Genomic DNA, 18768 nt, shown 5'->3' on the forward strand with positions numbered 1-18768 from the left:
AGTCGACTCCCAGGTACTTTGTGTTTACTATCTAGGTTTCTTTCATTATTATTTATTTCATATTGAATGATCAGGTTTTTGTTTCTTTAGAGTACACTTTTGTTTACTTTGTATCTGTAAGTGTGTGCTGTAAGACAGCCTGATTTTAAAAAAAGAATGATTGATCTCTCCAAAATTGCAGTTAAACTCTCCTTTCTTTAAAGGAGAAAAATGGCTTCATATTGTATGTTACTTATCGTCATCAGCATTAGCAGTTGTGAAAATTAAAACATCATCAAATTAGACAGCATAGTGCTAAAGCATCCCACAAAATCCATCATTGACAAGACTGATAAACTGTAAGTGCATTGTTTAATAAAAAAAAATAATAATTTGGAAAAAAATACATACATAATTAAAAAAACTTACAGTCAAACAACATCACAAATTGAAAAAAAGATAAACAACAAGCTGAAATATTAAAATAATTAGAAATCTGTTGTATATTAGCTATGATATAGATTATGAAGAATGGCCGAACAAAAGAGAAGCATAATGACATAAAGAGGGAATGACTTCTGCCCACACTGTGGTTCACCTTTGCTTATTCTAAACTGTGCACTTTCATGTATATTCAACATGTCACTTACTGTATGTAGCATAACCTGCTTATTTCTACACATCAGTTTCATTATAAAAGTGAACACTGCACTTCCCTCACACACATTCTATGAAGTTTGCACTTTTTCACTACAAAATACTCCTTGCACCAACACATTTTTAAAATAAATTCCAGCATCATGTACACAGAAGGAATATTTCATCCAACACCTGTCACATAGAAAAATTCCTTAATAATGCCGAAAGCCTTCACATATATCATATCATATCATATCATATCATATCATATCATATCATATCATATCTTGGTAGCATTGGGTTAGAAGCAGGAACAATCATCAAACAAGGGGGCTAGTCCATTGCAGGGCACACACAGTCACAAAAGGACCATATAAAACAATATAAAATTGGCAATAAAGCAACACACATATTTGGGATTTTCAAAGAAAATGAAGGCTCCTCAGAAGATAACCCTTACAAAATAAAGTCATGCAAACTGCATTTAGACAATGACTAGGCATTTGTTGTGGACTAGGAGACCCAAATCACATAAGTCCAAAAACGTTCAATAAGCACTACAAAACAATGCCCACTTAGAGGGGGATGTCACTGCCAAAACCCAGGTAGTAATTAGGGCAAGCACCAAATCTTTAGAAAATAAAAGTGTACTCTCAAAATGTTCTTCGATAACAGTGAATCTCTGTGGAATTGCTAGGAATTGCTCAAAATCACTAACAAAATCCAATGCAACCAAGTCCCGAAACAGTTATCCAGAAATGTAGTCAAACATAAAGCATGAAGGTCAACATTCCAGTGACACAAGCACAGCACAAAACACAATTAAACTCACCATTCCCAGGAATGTTCAAAATGAACCACCAAGAGCTATGACAGACCCTCCAGATTTATAGGATGGTGGGCAGTTCCTGGTGGTGATTGGCAGATAGGCCCACCACTTGGGGGACCACCCACAAAACACACAGAACATTGCAAAAGCTACTAATATACATAAGTCAAGTCAAGTCAAGTTGGGGAGCATGCACCAGTACAGTGCGTTGCTGTACCCACTACACAACGAAACAACTCGGGATCCCGGTTGGCAACCCCCCAGGCAGACAAATGGTCCAGTCCCACCCTCCGGAAATGACCCTCTATCTGCCTCAGCCAGCTGTTATTTGGGTCGACCGCTTGGCCTGTTCCAGCCCCAACAATGAGGATCTTACGAACTGGATCACTCTCGGGGAAACGCGCCACATGGCCGTAGTGTCATAACTGACGCACCTTCACAATGCAGGTAATGTGCCTCATTCGGAACTCCATGAGCAACCGCTCATTCAACACAAAGTCAAACCAACAGTACCCAAGGATTTTCCGGAGATTCAGAGTACCAAAGGAGTCCAGTCTTTGCCTCAGTCACTGGATAGCATCCATGTCTCGCAACCATATAGCAAGACAGGAAGCACCAGGACTCTAAAGACTTGGACCTTCGTTCCTTTTGCATAGATATCGGGAGCACCACAGACCCCTTTCCAGTGACCTCATGACCCCCCCATGCTCTGACTTCATAGGAAGAGTCACCAGAGACATGAATGTCACTGCCAAGGTAAGTAAATAAAGAATGGTGTACATATTTAACCTAAATCAAAGAATAAAAAATGAACATATGAGACACAAAGCATGAATGTGAACATGAGACATGACAGGATTCAAACCTGAGATGCTGGACACATCCACCTATCAGTTTGCAAAAATAAAACAAAAAAATTGATCCATTTATTTTAAGGACTAGGGTTGCAGATAATGTAATTATAGATAACTCGTATCTGTTTCTAATACAACCTCCACCCAGTTCTTAAAAAAATCACTGTGCATCTACACTGATGTGTCAGAGCACCAGGAAGAGTACTTCTTATCCAAATTGTGGGGACCCATATGTAATGTGGCTTTTCCAACAGGTAATTTGCTGCTACATATAGTGCTCTGAATGATCATGCCATCATCTTGTCACCTAAACCTGTAACCCGTATATATTTACATAATCTGCATCGTCAAATGATTGTCTACAGTTAGAGTAAATATTACTGGACCAATACCGCACATCTAATGAAACTGTCAAATATGGAAACACCAGCACAAGCTGTGTAGATTTACTGCTTTCAGCTTGCTATATGGTATATTTAGTACTATACGTTCATCTATGGCCGAAAAAACATGCATTTCACGAATATCAAAGTTTAAAATATTGTGCTGAATTAGTTGCTATCTTTTTGTGATCAGTCCTAAATTAAAGAATTACTACACTGTAAAAGGGCAACACACAAGCGCAAGTTCCAAAGCTAACTTACAAGTTATGTTTTATCAGATAGATTATAACGATTTTTACTTGGGTACAAAATTCAAGCAACTGGCAGACACGCGCCGAATTAGAGGCTACTTAGCGCCCCACACTGAAGGGTGTGATCGACTGCTCGCCTCTGTTTAAAAGCGAGAGACTCCGCTCCAGCGAGTTAAAGAAACAAAGTGGCGCCCATCGTGAGGGCATCCAGAGATTCCAGTCCGTGTTTTGTGTGTCTCCAGCGTGAAGCTGATATCGAGTGACAGCTGGAGTTTGTAGGCTGGGATCAGCGAGCGCTGCTAAGAAAGCTTCATCTGCAAATAGGATGACTAGGAGCTTTTGTGGGGAGCGCTGCGTTAGCCCGCTGCAAGTGGACAGGGTCCCGGGCAGTACATGGTCAGTTTCTGGACGCCAGATACATGTTACTGGAAAGGATTTAAAACAGTACTGGCTGTGAAAAGTGGATTTCTACTGGATTTTTTTTTTTATCATTTTGAAGAACAAAAGTTGGCATTGAAAGCTCGCGGTGCTTTATGTTACAAAACACACATACTCTGAAGATATCGTTTTTGTACTTATTTGTATATGAAGCGTACCTCATTCTAACACCCATGTAGTTTCAAGACGAAGCCGCTGACACGCTCTTACTGGAACTGCCCAAAGACCAAATCTTAAATGGATTACTAACGGGACGGATACCGCAGCTAGTTCTGCTAACCTTGCTGGCTGCCTTCTCCTCAGCAGAAGGTAAAGTACACAGTTTTGTTCAAGCATATGCACTATTGGTAGATATTACATCTGCGTTGTTTTCATAAGGGCTGCTTTTTTGATTCTCGGTGAGGATGCGTTATCCTGTAACGCAGGGATCGCAATAGTCTGTGTGTGCGAATGTACGTGTGTGCCTGGGAGTACAGTAGGACCGCGGCCGCACGGCTTTCTCCTCTCGCTCTCTGAACAATGACTTCTGAAAGAATTCATTCATTCACTTCTGAAAGAATTCATTTCAAAGGAAGACGGGACGTATTGTGTGTATATGTAAGGAAAGTACCGATTTAAAATAGCAAATCAAGTTTCAGTCCATTCACTTCGCACCAGAACAACATGCAGATATTAAAATCAAACAAGCAGTAAGCAATCACGGAATGTGCGGTTCAGTTTATGCTCACATTTAATGTTTCTCGCCTTCAGGAATCTCTTGCGACTTGTCTTTCACAGTTGGCATCTTTGTCCTCTTAATCGCGGTGATGCGATTTCGCCGTCAAAGTTTCTGTGAAAGATCGAGAGGAAAAAATGTAACTGACACTAGTTTGCTTAAACGGGCAGCAGGAAAAGAACAGAAGTGCACTATTCGAATACAGTAAAGTACACAACGTACATTTTCCTCCAGAATGAGAAGTCGCTATTCGTGGACAGTTCTTGAGTTTGCTTCTAAGGCGACAAACGAGGTTATCCAGTGCCGCACCTCTCGGCATTTTGGCTTTCACAGAACGGGAGTAGATATTAAGAGCTAAGTGCGACTGCAGGTGCCGCTACCTTTTAGACGCCTTGAATTCGGCTTTTGTTATTAAAAACCGCGCTTGTCAGTTCTAAAGTATTAACTACGCTTTCGGTTTATAAAAAGATAAGAAACAAGTTACATTTCCGGAATCATAAAATGCACCGGTGTATTATGCTTGTGCGATATTTATTTGCGAATGAAAATGTGGAATATATTTGTAAAAACAAATTATTTGTAACAAACGGAGAAATTTTTAAAATACAATTTAGAAACAAAAGACCGCCTTCCACACTTTTGGTTAGCATAGACGGTGAGTGTACGTAGAATATCTTAAGGTGTGGCTTTAAATACTCTTAAAATTAGCGAGGGCATTATACTGAAGAAATTTCTCCAAAGATAAAAACACTGGGATACGGTAAATGCCGATAACATCCATTGTTTATCGAATTTATGTCTGCGATTTCAATTCCTTAAAGCACAATAACTTTTACAGCAGTCCAGAGCAGATGCGCTGAAATCCATTGTGTCTTAAAATATAAAAAGCAAGGAATTCACAGCGCGGAGAACGCTAAAGCCGGAGGCAAACGTTATCTGTTATGTGTTCGCTGTGGAAATTTAATGACAGGTAGTGATTAACCTAGTTAGTAGTACAGCTTTACACTAACATGGAGAAATATAGCCCACTTTTGTTCTCTTGGCTTTAGCAGCGGAAGGTGTAAAATAGCCAAATCCGTGCGAGTGAGGGAGGAGGGACGAGGCAATCGCTGATAGTGCAGCCGTGCCGGGATTACATCGACCCCCTCTTAGCCGAGCGTCCCCGCCTAGCCACTGTGCGGGCTGCCCAGCAGGTTCTGTGCAAAGTCGAATGCAGGCTCGCACAGTAAGCAGTCAGATGGGATCAGTTCCGATTTTATTGTATTAGTCCAGTGCCAGGATCACATTATTGCATTATTATATTTTGTCAGCACCCTTGGAAGATCTGTGTTGTTATATTCAGTACAATGCACTAGTGTACTTTATTGTTACATATTCAATATAATGTAAAAATACATATAGTATATGGTAGTACGTAGATGTCTACTGAATGTATATATATATAAATATATATATATATATATATATATATATATATATATATATATATATACAGTAGATTTATACATATGTGTTAGTATATATGGGAGATAGGTCCTTCATTTAACATAACGTTGCTTGTTCATACAAGATAGACAAATAGAGCTCCTTTCTGTCTCTGTTACATTATAGAGACATAAAACACCACTAGGGAAAAATCATGTTAAATGGTGGCATAGTGACTTTTTGGAAATCAAATTAAGAACTGAGCAGAGATAATAGTTATAAAGAAGCCCTCAGGTAACTGACCTTGTTTACCTTACCTGTTTTTAGTCTTTGCAGATTATGTGCTGTAGAAATCTAAATTCGTTTCAACAGCATACTGTATATTCAGAAGCCCTTGTTTGCATTTATTTCCAGGCCTTACAGACCCTGCCATCTGTTTTTGCTGTTGCACATTTTGATATACTGTACCATTTTAAAGGAAGAATGAAACAAGCCTACTGTTCCAATTTGCTGGATTATACAATGCATGTATTTTAAAATGCTTTTAAGACATTGATTCATGAAAGGGCCCTTGGAAAATATCATAAAAGCTGCCTTGCACATGCCTTCATTTCATTACTGATGTTGCTATGTGACTACAGGATTGAAGATTATTGAAATATATATTCAGTTGAATTGAATGGGTTCTTGTAAATCACATTTCTACTTCAAATCCCTGTGTACTAATGTGTATATGCTTTATGTATAGTATATTTATATATTTTTTGGAAGAGTAAACAAATAGGACTGTCACCAGGTTAGTGTTAGAATGAACATACAGTAAGCTTATTTATTTTAAATAAGATTTATTACATGCCTTTGTAAACAGTTCTGAGATATTATATATAAAGTATTAAAGAATAAATGGAGGTGGAGTTGGGATAACTGCTGACTTTGCTAGAGATATTTCAATGAAGACTTTCATTTGGAACATCTAGGAAAGTTGTCTGTTGTCCAAGTAGGTCTGGGCAATGAATAACAAATGTTTTTTTGTTTCGTACAGATATACATAGTTATATAGACTTATAGAATCTCCAGTCATCAGTTCATGGGGAGTAGGGACTGGCTAAAATCTTAATTTCTAAACAGGGTTTGGTTATAATAGATTATATGAAAATGTGTTACATATTACCATAAACAGTGATTAGGTAAAAATAGCAAATTTCTGCACAAAAAAAAAATTTTGGGCCGAGGCAGGGAAGCTGAAAAGACATGGCACCTGAACATTATTTCAGGATAATGTATGCTCTGAATTTCCATAGAATGTTTTCAAGTGGAAGCCAAGTGCACTTGGAAATGGGCTTGATGTGTATATGCCTGTGATCATCCTGAGTTATGGCCTTGCTAGTCTCTGTCACTGGGATCTTCATCTATTAATCATGGAGGCTGCTTTCTTATTCGGTTGCCATAGTTTCAAAGCCTCAGATAGTGTTGGGGTGCCTTGGGAATGGATGAAAATATAGCGAGCAGTGCACTTAGCAGGGTTTTTTTCTCCTGCAGATTATCTAAAAAAGTGTTTTCAGTAAAATGTTGTTTTGTGTAATCAAGAAAGCAAATAAACACAAATGGAAAACCCCGAGAGCTATTTGTAAGTGGCAGCAAATGAAGAATGTTTTAGAAAGTTTGAGTTCATATTTGCTTAAATCTGCCTTAGCATCTGCGCAGCAATTCAAGGGCTAATGGCTTCTCTGTGTGGCAGACCCTAAGAGGCTTTTCAATACAGAGAACAAGGAGAAAGCTGCTCCAGTGGAATAACTTTAAGCAAGTCTTTTGACAAAAAAGGACAGCATGGTCAAACTTTTCTCATGTGGCTACATATATGTGCTTATTAGTGTTGGCACTGCAAAGAGTGTTTTGTAGCCTTTCAGATTTTAAAGATTTGTATAATTTGGGTAAGGACTATCTATATATTATTTAAAATCTGAACTATGTGTTCATGATATCTTATAGCACAGAATTTATTCATTCTTTCTTGTTTTAAACTTTAGTGTAGCTAGAAGACACAATTTTGACATTTGAAAAGCGTAAACAATTTTTTTGCCTTTCTGAAAATATATTTCAAGCTGTGAAAAAAAAATATATAGATACAGATATAGATAGATAGAGATATAGAGATATGGATAGATAGATATGAGGGTAATTCTGATTACGTTTTCTTCTTTTATTTTTAAAGCTATTTTAATGGTATATTTTCTAGCCTTATTCTGCCATCTGGGGCATGTTTCTATAACTGTTTAAGAAGTTTTGATCAAGCACTTCAGTCATTATCATTTATAAATACCTTTGGAGCAAACATTTAAATATAAGTAATCCATTGATTTAGATATGTTGATATGCAACTGTATTGACAAAGACTTTTGAAAAATAACAGACTCAAATTTGTAAATGTAGCTAAGTATTTTCATTGGGCACAGTAATGCAATTGGTATTATAGATGCAATAAAAATTGAAGCTTGCTCAGTCTCAGAAGATCCTTCTTTGCTTCATTTTGGATTGCTCCTCTACTATTCCTTATGGACAAATCTTGGTCTCAAAGTGTGAAAGCAGCCTTTGAACTTGCAGCATATCTTTCCCATAGGCTGCAATTATCACCCTGAAAACTCCACACCAAGTGTAGAAAGCGTGTGCGAAAAGCTAATCTTGAGTTTTAGTAACCCGAGGATCTTTGATTGTGTAAGAAAACTCACCTTGCTCATGTTTCACACCCCTAATATGCTTACTGGGTAATGTAGGGGCAGGCAATATGAGAACGACACTACCTGATCAACGCTTAAAGGGTTACTTGGAGAAATTCAGCCATCTTTTATCTTTCACATGCCTGTAGTGCAGTGATTAGGCTCAGGTATCAGGTAAGGTACACCACTGATGTCATAGTCTTCAAAACCTTGCAGGACTCTGCAAAGACATGAAGAGCATAGCTTCTGCAAATTCCACAAGGAGGGTCCACAGTGTTGTTCACTATTTTTTGTCATTTTCTTTGTTTCAGGTTTAGATAGGTGTATTTCTTTCAAAGGACTCTTTGTTCATTGCTTGTAGTGTAACATGTGTTTGCATTTGTTATTGAACTGTGTCTTCAAAAGCATCTGCCAGTTTACAGCCAAATTACAGTATTTCAGAATTACATTGTAGGTGGTCTTTTTGTTGTGTGATGTGCTTCATAAAGCTGCCTGGTGAGTTGTTTGTAAAAGAGTGATATATTGTACTACTTGAGACAGAACGTGCAACGAAAATTATTGTTTATGGTTTTGTCTCAGAGTGATTTTGATGCTTCACTTTGATAGGAGCTACAATTTAAGATAAGTGGATTGGAGTCTGGTTTACTTTAAACTGTGTGATTTATATTTTAATACCTCAAATTGATAATGTGTAGTGTATCTGTCCAAACCCTGTTATTTGGAGACCCGATGGGGCAGATGGAGTTCTTTTGACATGTTTTAAATGATAATTTTGGTGGGGAATTTCAAGTCAGAAATGAAAAGACTGAAAGATCTGTTTACTGTGCTGCTTTATATTGCCTACTTTGTTTGATAGATCACGTAGACCGCTATAGTTTTAATACAAAGACGTTGTTTGTCTGCCTGTCTGTCTCTTCAGCGGGTCTTTATAATAATGTGTAGTACTGAAATCCTTCCAATTTAAATAATTTTGGTGTTATTTTGCTGTGATTATCCTTAAAGTAAACTTGAATTTAAAATTTAATATTAAGTTATGTGAATGAGTTATGATGTAGAAGCTTTATCCAATTGAGCAGTGCATGGTCTTTGTTTCATTAGCGTTTACCTTTAGCTTTTTAAAATCATTACTTTATATCTATAATATTCTTACACCGCATATGTTCAGAATTTTCTTTTTTTTGGTGAAAGGAGCAGGACATTTTTTTAATTTCAAAAGAAACACCTTAGTTTTACTCTTGTCAGTGAAAGTGAGAAGACTGTGTTATCTTCAAGACATTTCCTTTCAACCATGATTAAAAGGAAATTATTACTCCGAAGCAGTCTGATTAACACACCACAAAGATGGATTCTCTGTGCCAAGTTTTCTTTTCTTTAGTTGCTGATCCTGAGTTTTAACTAAAGACTTTGTGCATTCCTGTTTCTATATTTTCAAGTTGTCCCTTTCAGTTTTCTGATTTAGGCTTAACTTTCAACTTTTATTCTTTGTGAGTATAAACCTGTAACTGCTTTCATAAATATGTGAATGTGCACTGTTTATATATACAGAATGACTGAAAAAGGTTTCTGGGATTTCAACATGTTATATCTTTTTATGTATTGAGTAAAAGTTTAAATTTAAAAGTTTAAGAATCTAATTGTGTTTCTTAATATGTGAGTGTCGGGATATACCAACATTCAACATCACACGGTCAGGTTTTTTGTATCAATGATCCAAGTCATACATTTTTTCAGCATAGCCAATGCTTTTCAATTTTTTAAGGTTGAGAACTTGTTGATGGTTAGGCTATTAGACTATAATGTGTGTTTTTTTTAAATAGATTTAAAAAACCTGTGAGGGATGATATATTTTTTTTTGCACTGTATATATGTATCTGTGTTTTGAAGTCTTTTAGTCTTGTAGATTTTTGTGTGATTCTGTTGGGGTCAGTCACGTAACATCTATGCCTCCATATGGCCAGTATGAAAAGAGGGTGAAATTTGGACACATGCACATATTCTAGTCCAGCATAGCCGCTGCTTGCCCAGATTTACTGAATTTTGGACACAACATTCTTTTTCACTGTCTCAGTGAATATGTACTGTATAAGAAATGTAATAAGACAAAGAAATCTGCTCATCTCACACATGTGGGCATCAGTTATCTGCCAATGTTATGTTTTTTGTTTTATGATGCTTGTATGAGAGTGAAGTTGTAAAGTTAAGATCCAGTTGTAAATTTAGGCTTGCTTCAAGTTCCAATCTCATCCCATAAAAAGAAATTAGCACTTTCCAAGTGAGACTATGGGTAGAAAGTTTCTTGATCAGTAGGAGCAGAAAATTTCAAAATGACTAATGGAAGGACGAATGCCATTCTCTTAAGCTAGACAAGCCACCTTGCCCTGACCTTTGTTAGTTTGTTATCAAGACGAATATTGGATTTGCTTGATTTTTTTGGTTTCAGGCAAGTTTTGTTTTGCACTGTATGATCCTTCCCCACATGTAAGTGTAATAGCATGCCTGAAATGAAAACCTTCAGCTTTCATCTGCTGTCAGGCAGTGTTTGAGAAGGTTTGCCACATTATACTGCTCTTCTGTCTGGTATATCCAAAGAAATAAGCTACGTTTCAATGCAAGTTTTAAAACATGTTTTGTGAAAGAATATATATTTGCATAAACTGAATCATTCATAGAGCTGAAGGTTCTGTTATAAATAATTTAAAAATGTGTAACATTACAGATTAATTAAATTTAATGAACAATATATCAGAACATATGAATTTACTTGTGTTCAGCACAGATATTTTTTTAGTTGTTTAAAACTAAAAGATAATAAAGAAAAGATTTCCATTAAAATTAAACTGCACAAAAGAGGTGTCTAGAAAAAAAGAACAAATAACAGAAACTTGAGATTATACTTCTACTTGGAACACAGAGTTGAATAATGTACATAATAGAAAATTTAGAGTAAATCTGTGAATATTATTTTGTGTTTGTTGCTTCATATGATAATCTGGCTTTCTAAATAAGTCATCATTTGACAGCGCATAGTGTAAGATAGTAGTGACATACTGTAGAAGAAGACAGCATTTTACATTTCCATATACTGTACATCAAATTACAAAAACCTTTCCTCAACTGCAGATCCTAAGATGGTTAATAATGAATTTAATGTTTAGTACATTAGATTAATAACCCACAGAAATTAATTCATATTTCATATTGTACAATGTCAGATCAGGGTTTTTCTATACACAGAGCACTGAATATTCACTTTTACCATTTACCATTAATATTGTACAGTAGGTTTATAGGTGTATAAGATCACACAAAGTACCATCCATCCATTTTATTTTATACTCCTTTTTATTCAATCCTGGGTGCAGAAAATTAAAGCTTGCCATGTAGCACAAAAGTCAAGAGTGAATCCATGATGTGGTGCCAGTTTATTGTAGGGTACACCTACTGACTCACACACTGACAATTATTTCCAGTTGTCTAATATGGCGTAACCAGTTCACCTCACATTCTTGTTCTTGGTATGAGGGATTTAACCAGAGTACCTGGGGATTATGTTGGGTCATGATTTGAACCCAGTCATTTCGAGCTTTGAGGCTCGTATGGAAGATTGTGAAACTGTGCTTTCAATACTATAACATAACACAGAAAAACTGGGTTGACTGTTCTCTGCTCAGTGTTCAAATGTCACAAGGGTTATCTATGAAACTGCTATGTACCGTGGGATTTTCATTTTTGTTGGCACATCGCATTTATTTAGGATAATTGTGCAATGGAACGTATTGTACATTAAAGTGTAGTGTAGTGGCACGCTATATATTGTGCATATGGATCTGAAAATATTATTGTATTGTATGGTAAAATAGAGTAGTGCATTTCCAGTAGAATATGTTATCTTGAAATGACAATATTGGTAGAAGACTGAAGTTTTACATTTTTGAAATTGAAATAACTATATGTAAAAAGCATATGATATTGTCGTTTGTTCAAAGTTTAAAAAATGTATGCCACAAATTGTCAATTATGTCCAGTACAACGTAAATTAATTACATAACTAGAATTGAAGCTTAAAAATCAAAAGGAATAAACCTAAAAGAAATGACATTCAATAAAGTAAAAATCCTTTTTCTAGGCTGAGATAGCATTGTCTTCCATAAGCTTTCAATGTATTGTTATTATTTTGGTTTGTGATTTATTTTGCTGCCCTCTATTGTCCATTTTAAGTATTGCAACTTAGAGACAATTTCTTTTCCAATTGAGTTAAACAGGCAAGTAACTAATTAAAAAAAAGAAAGACACAAATAAATCATTGCTTAAAATATGACTTTGTTTTTTTCTGAGGTTGGTGGTCTCATATGTGAAATATTAATTTTGTTCCTTTTTTATCCCTGTGAACATTATTATATGCTGCCAAACCATGAATAATGCATGTGAAGCATCAGTGCTCCCTGTAGAATTTCAATAGTCGGAGGTCTGGGACTGAACTCTGCTAAATGTTTAATGCTGAATGATTTCTTATCTTAAACAAACATGGTTTAATGTAGTTGGTAAAGTTATTGCTCAGGCAGTTACAGCTAAGCTGTATCCTGAAATCTTGGTGTCCTTGGTGACTTTTGTTTTAATAAACAATGGGCAAAGTACTACGTTAACAGTAGTTATAGTAGTGAACAACAATCCTGCTAAAAATTCACTATAGTACTGGGTTTGCTAATGCCACCCCAGAAAAGCTTGTTTTTTCACACCGAAAGGTCATTGAATCCCACAGGTAATGTACCATTTTGTGACTGCACAAACCCAGGTTTGTCAAAGTTACTGTGGTGCCATTAATAAAGAATAAAATGCAAGTGGTCAGAAGTCATGTTTGTTTGCTTATATTTCAAAATGTTGTTCACTGTACTTTATTCCATGAAGTTAAACAGAAGTATGTTTCCTTCATAATTTCTTGCTTTTGCATAAACACATGCACATACATGAAGTAGGAGTCTGTAAAAATAAGTCTTTTAAAAAGAGTTTGAGAATTCTTTGTGTATAAGCACATTACCTATCTGGGTTGTCTAGTATCCCGTTTGGGGTTTGTTCCTGTGTTGTGTCCAATACTGCATGGATATTCTTAAGGTGTTTGCAAAACTCTGTTGGAAGAAATGGTTTCTGAAGATGGGTGGATGTGTAAACTTACAAATATATAGACATGTGATCAAATGTGCTCTCAAACTATATACATTTTTATCATCCATTCACCCATTTTCAAACTTGCTTAATTCAGTGCAGTGTCTGAATACTGAAGAGTATGTGTTTTTACGTCTATCAATTTTGTGTTACCTTCTTCTACCCCCATTGTCACATTCACTATTATCTATCCAACTTAACATTGCCAGCTAAATAAACCTTTTTGTGATGGGGAAGATAACCCATATAAACATTGAAGCCCGATTGGCAATTGAACTCAGCATCTGCCTGAGGAAGCAGCACTAACTAGTGTTCCATCAGTGAGGTGTACAGTAGGTTCCTAAAATCTCATAAATGTTTGGCTATCTCTTGAACAAAACCAAATGCATTTAGTTTGAAGATATACCGTATTTATATTATAACAGGCTTGCACATTGGTGCCAGTGGTTTGTCCCCTCTTTACTTTTGTCAGCCCAGCCACACAGTATTAAAACAAGCCACTTTGCCTATTGAGTCATGCTTCCCAGATGAACTCAGCTCAGCAGGCAGCAGGCACGGCATGCACCTGTTACAGTATCTGTGATAGTGAAGGCTATCTCCAGGAGACAATCTGCGCACAAAATAACATTGTAAATAGATGACACAGTAAAAGCTGAAATATCAGGCATGTTTGAGACAAGTAAGTGCCAGATATTCAAAGGTACAGAGTATTAGATCCTTATTCCTGTAATGGATTTTAGTGTACAGGCTTACAAGCAAAAAATGAATCACTGTAATAGCAGTAAACTCATTGAGGCAAGTTCAAATGTAAAAACTATCTATACATTCTTTTGTTTTCTTAATCTGCTTTTTTAGAGAAAAGCCAAGCAAAATGACACCTTTTATTGGCTAACTAAAAAGATTACAATATGCAAGCTTTCAAGGCAACTCAGGCCCCTTTTAAAAATTATTCTCAGAGAGCTTCCCATTCCAGCAGCACTGGGCTCCAGTTAATTTAGAATATCTGATTAACTTGGCATGCATAGTGTAGTGGCCGGCAAACCACCTGGGCCAGCTACCCACAAAGCACAGTTAGACAAAGCACTAATAAATAGGGTGGATCAGCTACTCCTGAGTGCCACCGAAGTCCCTGAAAATACCCTGTGTCTTCCAGGGTTTGGGTTCCCCATGGCGTGTCTTATTTATATAGGAGCTCTGTGACTACTAGGGAATCCAGTGTTCTGGTAGAAAGTTGTGAGCGAGGAGAAACTGTATGAGGAGACTCCTAAGAAGACAGAAATAGTTAGTTGGAGGAGCCAAAGTTCTGTTTGGGCAAATCAAGGAAAAGGTGCACATGTAGAAGGAGCTAGGAGGGTCTTTGTTCTCTGGAGAAGTCCAGGAGGTAGCAGGAGTCAAGGAGCCCTGAGAAACCACATGGAGAGGACCACAAGGTAGCAACGAGTCTCCAGATACAGTAAATAACAGAATGCAGTCAGCAGTCTTTAGAATTGCATGTGAAAGGGGATAAGACAAGGTGAATCAAGATGTGCCCTGAAATGCATTTTTGCTGTTTTGGAAGTATTTCTTGTGAACTAGAGATGAGTGAAAAGGCTTGCACAAAATTGCATTTCCTGAGATACTCAGTATTTTGCTTTGCAAAAAAAAAATCGTGAAGTAAATTTGTTTCTCTTTCAACAAAATGCCATTCACACAAGATGAAATGCATTTAGTTGCTGTCTGGAAGTGTTTTCATGTATTATTTCTGCATACATCTGCCTGTCACTTAGTATTTAAATAAAGATTTCTAGTGGGAAAAAAAGCCAATGCAAGTATGCATGCCCTCAAATATGATAAGAAGATTGCTAGTGGTGGTGGGATTGGCAACAGCGACTTACCATATATTGAGTTTTCCTGTGGGAAAAAAACACACTAATGTGCATAATGGTGTGTTTTGGTGTGTCTTCCTAAAGGGCACAAATACATGCAGCATGTCACACTTGTGAAAAACATGCTGAACTCCTCAGCAGTGATGTAAATGGGAGACACAGAACACTGTAATTGATTTTACCAGTGTGAAACGGATTACAGAGTTACAGAAAAGAGTCAAGGTAAACAGGAAAGTGTGGAGGCTTCAGGGAGAAGTATTCCCTGTTTTCCACCCATGAAAACACCTTTAAAACCCCAAAACATACTTAAGTAGGTATTGTGTTTCCCACTTCAGAATTTTATTGTGAGTTTCGTAAACCTGTATGAGGATCGAAACTTGCCTGTTTTGCTCATCACAAAACATGACCTTAGCAGTGAGAAACTTGGTTTCAGTTTAAGCTAGTATATTTCTGTAATCAAGCAATAGGTATGCTCACTTGTTTACACAGTTCATTCTGAGTGGTGTCAGCTATGTACTTGTTACAATATAATTTAGAAGTGGGAAGAAATCTGAGTCACCAGAGAAACCGCAAACCTACACAGGGAGAAACTACAAACTTCACACAGATGATGAACAGACCAGTAACATAATCAGGGTACACATATATTTAGGGCTTCAGTGCTTCCCCAAGCATAAAACAAATTACTATAAACTAGGGAAATACTGATGGACTTGTTCCCCCAAATTCCCGTAGATTAGTTTAAGGACATTAACTTCCCTAGTCATCATGTGGAATGAGGTAATAAAAGGAAAACATGTTGTTATGTTCAGGCATTGTTTTGCCTGATTTCTAGGAAATGATGCCTTTCATAGAATGCAGTTTATGGAGTACTGCAAATCACTTTGTTAATCACTAGTGTTAAACTATATATGTAATCTTATGTCAAATAATGTTTCTCCCTGTATCCTGGATATGTGACTGTCATATTTAAGCATATAGCAACTATGCATATTTCATCCATATAATCTTTCTTTCTTTCTTTCTTTCTTTCTTTCTTTCTTTCTTTCTTTCTTTCTTTCTTTCTTTCTTTCTTTCTTTCTTTCTTTCTTTCTTTCTTTCTTTCTTTGTCATGTTTCATTTATCCACAGAGGTACTGCTTCTACTTCTGAAAGAGCCACATTAAATTGATAATGCATCATGGCTACACATTCTGCCTAAATTATTTAAGGTAGGTATGAATAAAGCAGTGCTGTCTGATGTGCCCAGGCATACTTACATTTCAAAAGGTTCCTACAACACCAGGTAGCATTATGTGAATTTAGCAAAATGATAAATGCGTGTAGAAATAAAAGCTAATATTCAATTAGACAGCTAGGGGGTGAGAGTTATATAGACATCTTTGTTTAGATCCCCCATGTTGTGTGAACAAGTGGTTAGGTGCTTAGGGACCAGAGATTAGAGGAGGGAATATGGCAGAAAGACGTATGTTTCACTAGGTGGAATTAAGTAATGTTCATTCTACTTGCAGCACATAAACCTCAGATACAAATGTACATATACTTTCATCTTCTTTTGGTATTTTAGGAATTTTTCACACATTTATGTATCTCATAGATACAGTCTTTTGTTTTCTTGAGATAAGAGAAGGAACGGACAGTATAATGGTATCCTTTCCTTTTCTTAACTTGGACTTAGCTTTGTGCCAATGATGGTAAAAAAAAAATTGGCCACAGCAACAAAATGAAACGGGCCGCTTCCAAACTTGCTTAGCAACTGTTGTGGATCACCAGCTTGGTCAGTGGGCTGCAGTGACCTCATTATTGGATTAGACTCAATTCAGCCACTTTGATTCTGCCTTTGAAAGGATATTACCTTTTGGAAGGGGTAGGTGCTGGTGTCAAGAAATATCTGCAAATTCTCTTCTTTTAGGGACACATTTGAAGGGTAAGTGTTTTGCTTTTTTTACACTTAAGCCTTGACAAAATTTGAACACTAGATTCCTTGCATCTAAATTCCATCTTCAGCCAGTTTTATCTGATTGCCTAGCTTTAGCCTCCCACATTTGTATTTGTTAAACTCCTTTCATGGGAATCAACGCATTAAGTCCCACTGATCATTTACACTCAGACAAGCCTATTTATCACCTTTTGAATTGATGCTGAGAGCTCTGCCATTGAACTATCACCCCATGCTATGCAGGGCTGTCTGCTTAAGAGCCACCAGCAACATACATGTAAATCAAGGGTGGCATAAAGAGGCAGATCAACCTTGACGCTTATTGAAAAGAGGAGTGTGGCGCTGTGGTGGTGGCATAAGCAAGATATGGTTTTTGAAAGCTATTCAACCAGCAGACAACATCAGAGCAACAAGTGAAGTTTTTTTTCCTTTATTTTTAGGGAAAAAAAGATTTATGAGATTTATGGTTGCAAAAATATTTAGCAACCAGTTTATTGGGCATGGAAAAGATAAAAATAGTTCATACTAATTCTATTTATATTTTGGCTGTATTTAAAACAGAAATTGCCATTAAATTGATTTGTCTTACAACATTCCCCACCCCCCATTAAAATGCTTTTGCCCCGTGGGGCTTCACTGATTGGTTGTGCTGCTCGAGTCCTTTTTTTTTCCCTGAAAAGCCTTGGCGAAGGCATCAGCTGCCTTCACATGGTTTGCACGTAAAAGATGGGGCAAGGGAAAGGGCACATTTTTGCAAGACAAAGCATGGTGGACAGTAGCAAAGGGAGGGGCCATGAGGAGTTTATTGCAATTTGTCAAGTGGAACTGTAGAGACAATGAGTTATTTGTGGCCTAGATATTCATCCATGTGTAAGTTATTTCTATACATTGCTAAATTGTAGACTGGGACCATCAATGAGTTGTTTTTTAATTCTGAAAAAAGTTGTGTACTGCTGGGAGGCTGAATTTCTGCTTCTTGCGCAAATTAGTACTTAAGAAGATTAAAACCTTTTGCAGTTATTTTCCATGAAATGGCTTTGAAATAAGCTGTAAGGCTGTATTGTTGGAAGAAACACATTTTATTAACCTGCCCGTATTCTTATTTTTTCTTCCTTTTTCTATTCTTCTTTGCCCTAAGGAAGGTCGATGATAGCCTTATTGGCAGCATCATGTGAAATATTATTTGTCCCACATTTACTCAGGTTTATTCAACCTTATTAATTCTTTAATAATTACACATTTTGAAGCTATAATCTTGCAGAATGTTTTGTTTTGTTTTAACACTATTTGTAATAGTTCCGTAATATGTGGTACAAAATATGGAAGAATAAGTAGAAAGTTTTCATAAGTCCTCAGTACTTTGATACGAGTTACAAAATGGTTGAGTAGAAACACTGTAAGTGATTGACTTAAGGATTTAATAGGTGGAATGAAAAAGGGGTGTCCATGAAAGCCAAATATCCACTAACAATTAATATACTTTTTGTTTAAGCATCACAAATGTCACCTTTGCAGGGAGATGGTGGAGGTTCGTTATAACTTTTTTTTTTACGTAGTGGAAGGTTGCTTTCGGTTCCT

At 36.6% G+C, this 18768-nt stretch overlaps 1 protein-coding gene across 4 annotated transcripts in view; it reads left to right on the top strand.

The window, feature by feature from the left end:
• The first annotated feature begins 3200 nt into the window (after positions 1–3200).
• sema6a (sema domain, transmembrane domain (TM), and cytoplasmic domain, (semaphorin) 6A) overlaps positions 3201–18768 on the top strand; it is a 162903-nt gene continuing 147335 nt past the window's right edge. For 2 of the 4 annotated variants that reach the window (XM_028805261.2, XM_028805262.2), the window contains exon 1: positions 3201–3682. The gene's annotated coding sequence lies outside the window, so the exon portion shown is untranslated. Of the gene's footprint in view, positions 3683–16382; positions 16463–18768 lie in introns of all 4 variants that reach the window. The other 2 variants (XM_051929422.1, XM_028805264.2) reach the window with 2 other exon arrangements.

Source organism: Erpetoichthys calabaricus, chromosome 7 (genome assembly GCF_900747795.2).
Source record: "Erpetoichthys calabaricus chromosome 7, fErpCal1.3, whole genome shotgun sequence".
Taxonomy (NCBI): Eukaryota; Metazoa; Chordata; class Cladistia; order Polypteriformes; family Polypteridae; genus Erpetoichthys; species Erpetoichthys calabaricus.